The sequence below is a fragment of the Erinaceus europaeus genome, chromosome 17 (genome assembly GCF_950295315.1).
Source record: "Erinaceus europaeus chromosome 17, mEriEur2.1, whole genome shotgun sequence".
Classification (NCBI taxonomy): Eukaryota; Metazoa; Chordata; class Mammalia; order Eulipotyphla; family Erinaceidae; genus Erinaceus; species Erinaceus europaeus.
In genome coordinates, this window is record NC_080178.1 from 39,554,824 (window position 1) to 39,567,294 (window position 12,471).

The following is a 12,471-nucleotide window of genomic DNA, read 5'->3' on the forward strand; positions in this document are numbered from 1 at the left end:
GTGTTATGAGGTTCTTCTCTCAGTACTTTTCAGTCCACTGATCACTCTTGCCTGGATTGACTTGTGTCTATGTAAGGTACTTAAAGAGTTCACAGTTGTGGAAATTAACTGTTGTTTCAATTTTATCTTAATCCCTGAGTTGAAGCACAGTGACTGTTCAAGCCTCTTTTGTTATTTTTCTTTCCTGTAGGCTATGGTAACCTAAGGGCTTTTTACCTATAAGAACATTTTTTAAAATATTTTATTAATTTATTCATGAGAAAGATGGGAGGAGAGAGAGAAAGAACCAGACATCACTCTGGTACATGTGCTGCCAGGGATTGAACTCAGGACCTCATGTTTGAGTGTACAATGCTTTAACCACTGTGCCACCTCCCAGACCACCCTATAAGTAGGTTTTTTAGCTTAATCACTCACTCCTGACCATGAGATAAAGTAGGGTGGGGGAGAGATATCACAGTAGTTATGCAAAGAGACTCCCACACCAAAAGGATCCAAAGCTCTGGCCAGGATCAATTCAGCTTCTCTGCCAGTAGCCACAACTAAGTCAGGCAGCACTAATAGGCCTTGTGAGTTTCTAAACAGTACCATTTATAGTCTGTAGGTTCTGAGACTATTATTCACCATGTTCTCATCAGGGAACAATGTATAAAGGCTCCCACTATACACCCCTCACTGCTAGATCACCAGGTGGTCTTCTCCTAAGTTTCCTGGTCAGTTCTCTGCATCCCCATGTCAACACAGGGCCTCCCCCCTACTGCTCCAGCCTCTGAGGGCAGTAGCAGTGGAGACTCACAGTTGAATTTTTTTAATCTTAGGTGAGTCCTCTCCTCCCTTCAGCAGTCTTTTTGTTGGTAAAAAAGAGGTAGCTCCTGGAGGTGGCTCCTCAACTGGCAAACTGACAGACTGTTAACAGCTGCTCGGGAGTAGATATGGGCTTTAGCACCAGGAATCTCTCCTTAGGCTCCTTTATGTCCATGAACCACAAGTGTTTTCACTCACCAGTGACTTGGTGGGTTCCAGAAGTAGTCCCAGTCTCATCTTGTTGCAGTCTCAGGTGATCATTGATATTCCTTGTTCTTTAGAGAAATTTCTCAACTGTGTAGAGCTGGAGGTCTGGGCAGAGTTGTGGTCTCTGGATGCTCTAGTGATTTGGTGGGTTCCCAAAGTAGTTCTAGTCCTGTCTTGTTATAGTCCTAGGTGCTTCCCTTTGATATTCCTAGTTGACCGAGGAGAGGATAGGAGAGGGGAGTAGAGAAACCTGCCTCCCCTCTATTAAAAATAATTCATTTTTAATAAGAGTTTTGGTAGCCTATAGTTAAAAGCTTGAAGAAATTAGTGTGTTATATAAAATATATAAAGTAAGACTACTTAGAGTGTGCTAATTTAGAGTGTGTTTGAAATAAAAAATACTCATTTATAAGATGATTAAGTTGAAGTTGTATGCTAAAGATATTAAAAATATATTTCAGGGGGTCGGGTGGTAGTGCAGTGGGTTAAGTGCACATGGTGCAAAGCACAAGGACTGGTATAAGGATCCTGGTTCGAGCCCCCAGCTCCTCACCTGTAGGGGGTTCGCTTCACAGGTGGTGAAGCAGGTCTACAGGTGTCTGTCTTTCCTCTGTCTTCCCCTCCTCTGGATTTCTCTCTGTCCTATCCAACAACAACTATATCAATAACAACAATAATAATAACCACAACAATGATCAAAATGGAAATATATATGTATATATACATATATATTTCTAAAAGTGTATTAAAGTGCCTACTAAATATGTGACAAAATATTAGAGTGTTATACCCGGGGCATGTCTAGACTTAAGTTGCTATAAAGTGTGGACCCCATAGATAAGAAGCTCTCTTGGTTACCTATGTTACCAGGAAAGATGCCAGGTCTGCTATCTGGACTAACATGCCCAAGTGGTGGTCCACTCACCACCATCCCTCTGGAAATCCCAGACCACTCCCCCAACTAAAATTATCTAATTGCTCCTGACATTCACTTTTGTAATTGATACCACAACCCTGCCCAGACTTAGGGTATAAATAATCAATGGTATTCACAATCTGGGCCTTGGGTTCCCAGTGCTAACTGGAGTCTTGGCCTAGCAAAAATAAACTCCTTTCTTTTTTTTTTTTTTTTTTTTGCCTCCAATAGTTGGGGCTTGGTGACTGCACTACAAATCCACTGGTCCTGGAAGCCATTTATTCCATTTTTGTTACCCTTCTTGTTGTTGTTGTTATTGCTGTTGTTGTTGTTGTTGTTGGGTAGGACAGAGAGAAATTGAGAAAGGAGGGGAAAACAGAGAGGGTGAGAGAAAGATAGACACCTGCTGCAGACTTGCCTCACCACTTATGAGGCAACCCCCCTGCAGGTGGGGAGCCAGGGGCTCAAACCAGGATTCTTAACCCAACTCCAGTCTCTTCTATATTTTGCAGAGTACTATCAGATCAGAGAAGACTCCTTATCATTGCCATCCCACATTATGCCACTACTGAATTCTTATTTCATTTCCTCCAGGGTTATTGCTGGGGCTCAATGCCTGCACCAGGAATCCACTACTCGTGGAGGCTATTTTCCCCCCTTTGTTGCCCTTGTTGTTTTTTTATTGTTATTTTGGTTATTATTATTATTTTTATTGCTGTTGTTGTTGGATAGGACAGAGAGAAATAGAGAGAGGAGGGGAAGACAGAGAGAGGCGAGAGAAAGACAGACACCTGCAGACCTGCTTCACTGCTTGTGAAGCGACTCCCCTACAGGTAGGGAGCCGGGGCCTCAAACCGGGATCCTTAAGCCGGTCCTTGCACTTTGTACCACCTGCGTTTAAACCACTGCGCTACCACCCAACCCCCATCACTACTGAATTCTTATGGTGGACTACCTACATCCACTTTAGAGGGCACATCATCTAACAAAGTTACAGATAATAGATAAGTATAGAGTAGCGTTTAGGATAATGAGTAATGGGTACAGTTGTACATGTAGCCATAAGCTAGGGGCAATTATATAACTCAAGGTAATAGTATTCAGTAGTCCTGATTAGACTTTGATAATTAGACTTAGACCTAATAAACCTGGAATTCTAGTTTTAGCACCTAACGAAGGCATCATAAATTATCTAATTAAAAATAATAAATTCTCTAATTGATTAGACTTAGACAAAATTAGCCTAGCAATCTAACAGAAAGGCCCAAAGAAGACAGATCCCAAAAAACTCATTCTGGTTGGGCTAAACAACACCCAGTGCTTAAACTGGGAGAAAGTCTAAGGTCATCAGACTAAGAGAGGACTACAAAAGTAGAATAAGGGAAAGAGACATGCTCACTTAATAATTCCCCTTTTTGGTCAATATCACACCACCTCAAAATCTGGGGCCCTAGTCAGGAAATCTTTGTATTCCCACACAAATATGATAAACCTAGACCTCTCTGCATGACTGGTGAGAATGTAAATTGGTTCAACCCCTATGGAGCGCAATCTAGAGAACTCTCAGAAGGCTAGAAGTGGACCTACCCTAAGAGCCTGCAATTCTTTTCTGGGGATATATCCTAAGGAACCAAATACACCCATCCAAAAATATTTGTGTATACCTATGTTCATAGCAACACAATTTGTAAAAGCCAAAACGTGGAAGCAACCCAGGTGTCCAACAACAGATGAGTGGCTGAGTAAATTGTGGTCTATATATACACAATGGAATACTATTCCGCTACTAAAAATGGTGGATTCACCTTCTTTACCCCATCTTGGATGAAACTTGAAGGAATCATGTTAAGTGAGATAAATCAGAAATGGAAGGATGAATAATTCTAGCCACAGAATATTTTCAAGAATGAGAGCTACTCTCTACCCTAATCCAATTTTCTAGCCCTTTACTCTGACACCAATTTCTCAATGTTTTTCACAACTTCATGCTAGCTATCAAACTCTAGCAAAAACTACCAATAGCCGTGAGCCCCTAGAAACATGCCTAAAATGGACTTCTGAGCTTTCTTCCACCCTAAAATCCCTAATCTCATCTGCTCTATTCCTACTTTTTGGTTCCTGTTCATTAATCATTTTGTCACACTTTATGTCCTGCCACCTTCCAGACACCAAGTTGCAGATGCTACAATGATTCCACCCTGACTTCTCTGGGCAGAGGACATCACCAATGTGTCCTAAAACCTTACCTCTTGGGGGGTTGTATTGTTATATGGGAATCTGGGGAATGTTATGCATGTACAAACTATTGTACTTACTGTTGAATGTAAAACATTAATTCCCCAATTAAAAAAAAAATCAGAGTCAAAAAAAAAAAAAAAACCATACCTCTGCAGAGCCCCACCTCACTAGGCAAACAGAAACAGGCTGGGGGTATGGATCAACCTGCCAATGCCCGAGTCCAGTGGGGAAGCAATTATAGAAGCCAGAACTCCTACCTTTTGCACCCCCAAAACAACTTTAATCCATACTCCCAGCAGGGGAGAAGTGATAGGAGGAAGAGGATAAGAGGGCTCTGAATTCCAGCTCCACCAGGTCCAGAGGACAAAAAGGGAAGAGCTCATCAGGAACAACATAATGGACCCCTTTGTGGGCCCCATAGGACCTTCCCCTCAGCATGGATCAACAATGGTAGAGAATGTTCCATCCTCTGGATGGAGGCTGGATAACATACCCACCTGAGGAAGATGGGTCCTGAAATTGGTGCAACTTGGAACATTCCTACTCATGACCACAGAATATGAGCTCAGACCTACAAGGATGCAGAAGTTACATAGGCTCCTATGCTGAATATGGGCCCTAGAACAAATCAATGGGGTTTATAGTCAACAATATTTATATATTTTTCCCATATTTTGGGAGCTACTCTCTTCCCTGATCCAGCTTTCTAGCCCTTTTTCCAGCCATGACATCATCTCCCCAGACAATAATTTGGGTTCACCTGCATATCAGATGTCAGGTTCAGGCAAAATCTAGTAAAGTCATGGGCCCTTTGGAATACACCTAAAATAGACCTACTAGCTATTTCCAAAATGGAGACCCCAAACATTCATCTGCAATATTCCAGTGTTTAGGTTCATTATTAGTCAACAATTTGTTCTGTTTTATATCTTAACTCTTTTTTCAGCCACCAGGTTCCAGATACTACCATGACATCAACAGGACTTCCTTGGGAAGATGACCCCACCAATGTATCCTAGAGCCCTGCTTCCCCAGAGCTCTGCCCCACTAGGAAAAGTGATAAGCTGAGAGTATGAATCAACCTGTCAATGCCCATGTTCAGGAGGGAAGCAACTACAGAAGCCAGACCTTCCAGCACCCCATAATGGCCCTGGATCCATACTCCCAGAGGAATACAGAATAGGAAAGCTATCAGGGGAGAGGATGGGATACAGAGTTCTGGTGGTGGGAAATGTGTGGAATTGTACCCTTCTTATCCTATGGTCTTGTCAATGTTTCCATTTTTTTATATTTATTTACTTAGTTTCCCTTTTGTTGCCCTTGTTTTTCATTGTTGTTATAGTTATTATTGTTGTTGTTATTGATGTCATTGTTGTTAGATAGGACAGAAAGAATGGAGAGAGGAGGGGAAGACAGAGAGGGGGAGAGAAAGATAGACACCTGCAGACCTGCTTCACCACCCGTGAAGCGACACCCCTGCAGGTGGGGAGCTGGAGGCTTGAACTGGGATTTTTCTGCTGGTCTTTGCACTTTGCACCACGTGCACTTAACCCACTGTTTAACCCATTTAACTCCCCAGTGTTTCCATTTTGCAAATAAAAAATTTATTTTAATATTTAATTTATTCCCTTTGTTGCCTTGTTATTTTATTGTTGTAGTTATTCTTGTTGTCTTCGTTGTTGGATAGGACAGAGAAAAATAGAGAGGAGGGGAAGACAGAGAGGGGGAGAGAAAGATAGACACCTGCAGACCTGCTTCACTGCCTATGAAGCAACTCCCCTGCAGGTGGGCAACAAAATTTTTTTTAAATGATTGTTTCATTGAAAAAAAAAAGGGGGTATCTGAATGTAGTAATAGGGTTATGTGTGACTTGTAGGGGAAGAGAGGACTGGACTCAGAAAAAAGGGGGGCAATTATGTGCAAATGTAGATAGATAGTTGTAGAGATCACAGTTAACCCATGTCTGCAACCTTGGGAAAATCATGTTGTTTACAATGGAGGGATTGGGATTCAAAACTGGTGGTGGGAATAGTATGGAATTATAGCCCTGTTGACAGTAATTTTGTAAGTCAATATTGAATCGTTAAGTCTTAATGATTATTAACATCTATGCACCCAATGAAAGGCCAACTAAATACATCAAACATCTACTGAAAGGGCTACAGCAATAAATTAATAGCAACACAGTAAAAGTAGGGGATTTAAACACCTATTGAATGTTAAACCAAAAACTATCAAATACTTAAAGGGACATTTTTGGCAGAACTCTTTTCCATAAATATTTTAAAGGCACCTTCAATGAAACAAATCCAGTTACAAAAAAAATTTGAACAATAAAAACAAATCAGAACTTAGACTGGGTCTGATGTATTGCACCAAAGTAAAGAACACTGGGGTAGGATTCAGGTCCTGGAACAAGATGGCAGAGGAGGACCTAGAGGGGCATTGAATTGTTATGTGGAAAAACTGAGAAATGTGAACATGGGTAGATGGCATAGTGGTTATGCAAAGAGACTCTTATTCCTGAGGCTCCAAAGTCTCAGGTTCATGGTGAATTCACCTTCTTTACTGTTAGCGAGCAAAAATCAAACCACCATCCACTGCGAGGAAGCAAAAGATGTTTATTCTCGAATTCGAATCTGGGCCGAGTGGTAACTGACAGCAGTCTACCAGCTTGACCCTGAACAAGGCTCAAACCACACAATTTATAGGAATTCAGACTACACTCAGGGAGGGGGAACACATCACCTTATCAGCCTATGTTGCTGAGGACTTATTCTGATGCAGTCTCCACCCCCAGGTTTTTCTATGCCCCGCTAAATCCTAGAGTGCCCCCTTTCAACCAATCCTGGCTCCGCCCCCAGGTTTTTCTATGCCCCGCTAAATCCTAGAGTGCCCCCTTTCAACCAATCCTGGCCCTACACGTCAACCCTGGTTGTCGCCCAATAAAAAGCCCCCTCACCCCTCCCCTCGCTCTCTCTGGGCTCTTGGCTCTCCCTCTCTGAGGTCTCACTCCCTGCTCTCCCCCCGTGGTCGGCCATTGCCGGCTGGCTCCACGTGGTCTGAACCAAACCTCCCCCCCATCCTATTATAAAGATTTGTGTACCCCTTTGCTCTGGACGTCCGCTCTCTTCTCCGTGGTGCAGCCCGACACCAGACCGCTGCAACAACATCTGGCGCCCATCGTGTTCCGTACCCACACCACGCCTGGTCTGAGGTCTCCGAAACCGCCCAGACACAGGTAAGTGGCATCCGCCCACTTCTGTGGCCCCGCGTTTCCCTCCACCATGGGATTTTTTTCCGTTTTATGAGGAGGTGTCCCAGACATTCTATCCTTCTCTCCTGGGACAGGCTTTCGATCTCAGAGACGCTTTAATTTTTGCTACACCATGGGTTCTCATGGCTATATTTACTATTTTCAGGATATGTACAAGGCCTCCTGCCAAAAGGTTAAGTGACCTTGAGGCTGAGATACAGGAGTTAAAGGATATTTGCTTAGGACTTAAACACCCTAAGCAATCTGCAGTCAGCCCCAAAACTGCTGCCTCCAGAGACACGTGTTTGGTTTCTCCTGCGGCAGCTTCCGCTTTCACGACCCCTCCCCCCACTGCCCCTGAAGACACGTGTTTGGCCGCTCCTTTGACCCCTCCCCCCACTGCACCTGAAGACACGTGTTTGGCCGCTCCTTTGACCCCTCCCCCAGCTGTCCCCACAGACACGTGTTCAGTTCCTTCTGCTTCTCTGGCCCCGCCCCCTGCTTCCCCTGAGGCTTCCGGTTCTCTAGCCCCTCCCCCTGCCGTTCCGGTTTCAGCTCTGCTTGAGGCTTCCTCGTCCCTGACCCCACCCCCTGCTGATACGTCACCATTAAGGGACTTAGTGGCTGAGATATGAGAGCTAAAGGATATTTTTTCAGCATTTAAGGATTTTAAACCATGTGCAGTCTACCCCGGGAGCTCCGTCCCCGTAGATATGCGTTTAGTCTCCCCTGCAGCCACTACAGCAGTTTCTACTGAACTTTCCACTTCTGTAGCTCCCTCTCCAGCGCCATCGGACCAAATCCACACATTCCCGGTAAACTTGGCCCCTTCTAAACAAAACCCTCAGCCGTGGCAGCCATATTCCTCTAAAGACCTTGAAACGCTCAGACAAGCAGTCAGGGAGGACGGGATGCACTCTCCATGGACCAAGTCCGTCTTGAGAAGCTTTTACCAGCATTTAAATACACCACAAGACTGGAAAGAACTGGCTCGTGCTGCACTCCCAGACCCACTCTATCTTCAGTGGCAGGCATGTTTCCGCGATGAGTGCTCTAGGCAATCGCAGGAAAATAGTAACAAACAGGTAGAATGGAATTTTGATGCTTTGTTTGGAGCAGGAGCTTATGAATCTGGAGCTCAGCAGGCAGAAGCCAGGTTTCCAACCAGTTATTTTGAACAGGTACGCATCTGTGCAACACAAGCATGGGAAAGGGTGACCACACCTGATGTAGATCCATCAGCTCCCATTAACTCTTTTCACCAAGGCTCTGATGAGTCATTGGCGAGCTTCATCTCAAGGGTGAAGAGAAGCTTAGAGAGAAAGGTTTATAATCCTGATGTCCGCAAACTACTCCTGCGCTCTATTGTCTGGGAAGGCATGACACCACAATTCCGTCAGGTATGCCTTCATCTTAAACACCTACACCCAGATAATTGGATTCTAGTGACACAGGAACTTACATCAGGTAATTATGGGACACCCGCTACGACGCAGGTCTATGCAGTTGCCCCACGTAAGCAAAACGGGGCCTGCTTTCAGTGTGGTCGCCAAGGACATTGGCGTAACCAATGTCCTGATAAGTTGCGACCACACCTCCAGTCAGGGAAACCACGCCTCTAGCCAGAGCAACCCCGCTTTCAGTCAGGGAGCCAGAGACCACGTACTGTTTGTCCAAAATGTCGTAAGGGGTTTCATTGGAAGAGAGATTGTCGGTCCCAATTTCATAAAGATGGTTCGCCCCTGAATGGTACAAATTCGGGGCCTGAGATTTTGTGGACCACTCCTGTTTTAGAACAAGGCCACCCTTCTATGACAGTAAAGATTGTCAATATTCCTTTTAAATTTCTGATTGACACAGGGGCAGCAAAGACGATTTTAAGGCAAGAAGAGGTTCCCCAAGATTGGGAACTCATCCCTGGACCCAGTTTACATGGAATAGGAGGGATGACGAGAGCATTTTGCACACGAGACTCGCTTATGTGGGAAGACCCAGAAGGTTCTACCGGACACTTCTGCCCTTTGGTAGCTAATATTAGCACCAACTTACTGGGCAGGGATCTTCTGGAATGTCTTGATGTTAGGATATCCACAGACACCTCTGCAGAACGTAAAACTCATTCCTGCGATACCAGGTCTATTCAGCACCCCCAATACTAAATGCCACTGTTCGTAGCCAAACACCCCGCTTAAGCTGGCTTTCTAATGAGCCTGTCTGGGTGGAACAGTGGCCTTTACCTGGGGATAAGCTAAAAATTTTAAAAGAGCTCGTCCCTGTGGATTGTAGGGAATGCCTGTGGTATGAGTAATATTCCAGAGGGAACAAAAATCTTACCCCCTATTATTCTTCACTGGCAAACACCATCTACCCTCCCATCTATTAAGGTCAAATGGAGAGACCCACTCGATAAAGTTTGGAAAGGGCCTGACCCATTATTGACCATGGGAAGGGGTTTCGCATGCATTTTCCCTCAAAATTTCTCTAAACCTGTCTGGGTTCCTGCCCACCATGTCCGACAATACCCGCAGGATGGCGCTGTTATTCCTGAAGAACAAGAAATACTACAAGAGGACCAGATGCAGGATACATCCCAGGATCCATAATATGGCATGGCAGAACCTACAAAAGTTGGCTCACAGAGCCCTCTCTCCTACCCCTTCCCTGAATGTCTTATGTTATGAATGGCCAGTTGTGTTTTGTGAGTGAGTGTGCTGATTGACCAAAAATTTTTGTATGACCCATCTGCTCAGAAGTACTCTAAATGTTAAAACCATTGTTACTAACATGCATTAACTCTCTAAGGAACCTGAGTCTGCTTATAGTCCAAAGTCAATTATAGTAAACCTCTAACTTGTTACAAGTTTTATTGTTTTTCACAAGTAAGTGATTACAGCTATCAAGCCTTCATATGAGGAATCATCTGTTCATATGGTAAGGTATTAAACTGTAAGAAGTTCCTCCATATCCAACCTATGTGAATTAGCAACATTCACATATTCTTGTAAACTTAACTGGTGTATCTTGTCTTGCCACCATAGGCCTGCCTTTGTCAGCCAACTAAAGATGTTTCTCTTTATAACATCACCCATGCCACGGACATCCTTTACTACCCCCAAAGACAAATGGCTGTTCCCCTGGACATCACATTCACTGACTGCTTCCCTTAGACTTGAGATATGATCCTACCTCTTCATATCAATGGATACATTCCCCTTTCCTTACCTGTATACCCTTAGTTGTGGGACCCTAGCTTGTTTTACTTCTTCTGCTCACAATAGGTCCTATAATTCTTTTTTTCAACATTTTAAATTTATTTATTAATGAGAAAGAGAGAAAGAACCAGACTCACTCTGGTACATGTGCTGCCAGGGATCGAACTCAGGACCTCATGCTTAAGAGTCCAAGGCTTTAGTCACTGCATCACCTCCCGGACCACAGTCCTATAATTCTTAACAAGCTCATGGCCTTTTGCGGCAACAGATTGATGCCATAAAGATGCAACCTATACAAAGTCACTATCATAGGCTGGACATGGCAGAATATTGAGTTGCTGTGGAGGATTTGCCCCCCTCCATCAGAACGTCCACCATGTAGAGGGCTGGCTAGCCAATGACGGGTAAGAGGAAACTAGCGCTATCCAGTCAACCTAAGACAGGGCATCTGGTACTACTGGGCAAAAATGACCAGGTGTTCCAATGACGGGTAAGACGGAAGGCTGATCCCCAACCTAAGACAGGCACAGTCCACCCTGTCACAAAACAAAGTCCGCCAAACATCAAAACATGATATAAGACAGGGGGACATGTGGGGAGCCACATGTGCCCTCAAGGTTGCTATTGGCATGGCCATAGAGTTTATGTTAAAAGATAGTTCCTGGGAATCGGGTGGTGGCACAGCGGGTTTAGCAAGAACTGGCTTGAGGATCCCAGTTTGAGCCCCTGGCTCCTCACCTGCAGGGGAATCACTTCACAGGAGGTGAAGCAGGTCTACAGGTATCTTTCTCTCCCTCTGTCTTTCCCTCCTCTCTCCATTTCTCTCTGTTCTATCCAACAACCACAATATCAGCAATAATAACAATATAATTACAACAAGAACAACTAGGGCAACAAAAGGCAAGATACAAAAAAAAAAAAAAAGGGATAAGATAGTTCCCGCTTCCCTACACCTTAGAGTCTTTGTTAAAAGATAAGGTCTTTTTCCCCATGAATCACCCAGGACCTTCCAGATAAACGGCTGACTACCATGACAAATAATATAAAATATAATCATAAATGAATAGGAAAGATACATCCCCCAATACTCAGTTGGTCAAGGCACCAAACCTCTTTTTCTATAAAGCATTCAAATCAGATGCCCTGCTAACCACGAGAAGCAGATTGTTTATGTTTCTTTCACAGGAATCCTGGAAAAACCATCTGAACCCCTGCACACCCTGACGTCACTCACTAGATGGCATGACTACCGTGGAACACCCCCGAAACCCTAGATGTCACTCAACGCGATCTGAAGAACCTGATACACAAACTCCAAGGACAGAACTTTCTTCATGCCTGGTTACCGTTCCTGCTTCTGACCTGCTTGTTACGTGTTGGCAGTTCCAGCTAGCTATCTACAAAACAACAACATTACAGCGGCTGACCTCCCTCATGCAGCGTTGCATCCCCTGCCAATTCTCCCCCTAGCCATCTACTTCAGACTGAGACTTGTATCGGACTTTCTGACATACCCTATATACATTTTACACAATTTTGAAGCAGCTTATTTCCCTTCACGCTGCTGGTTTTTCATAGACTGATCCTGAGTAATTCATAGACTTTACAGACTGTTGCCTTGAGGATTATACAATGCCAAATGGCCCCTCTGTTTGGTGGGTCATGCCTCCCGCCTCCCCCTCATTATGTACCCTTGCCCCTTTCCCCACCCAAACAGGGAATGCTCCTTTACACACCAATCCTTCCCTTCACACCACACTGGCTTTTACTTCTCCCCTACTTGTACCTTCCTATTTTGTTATATCATTTAGGCTTATGCCCAAAAGGTTTCTGCCCCA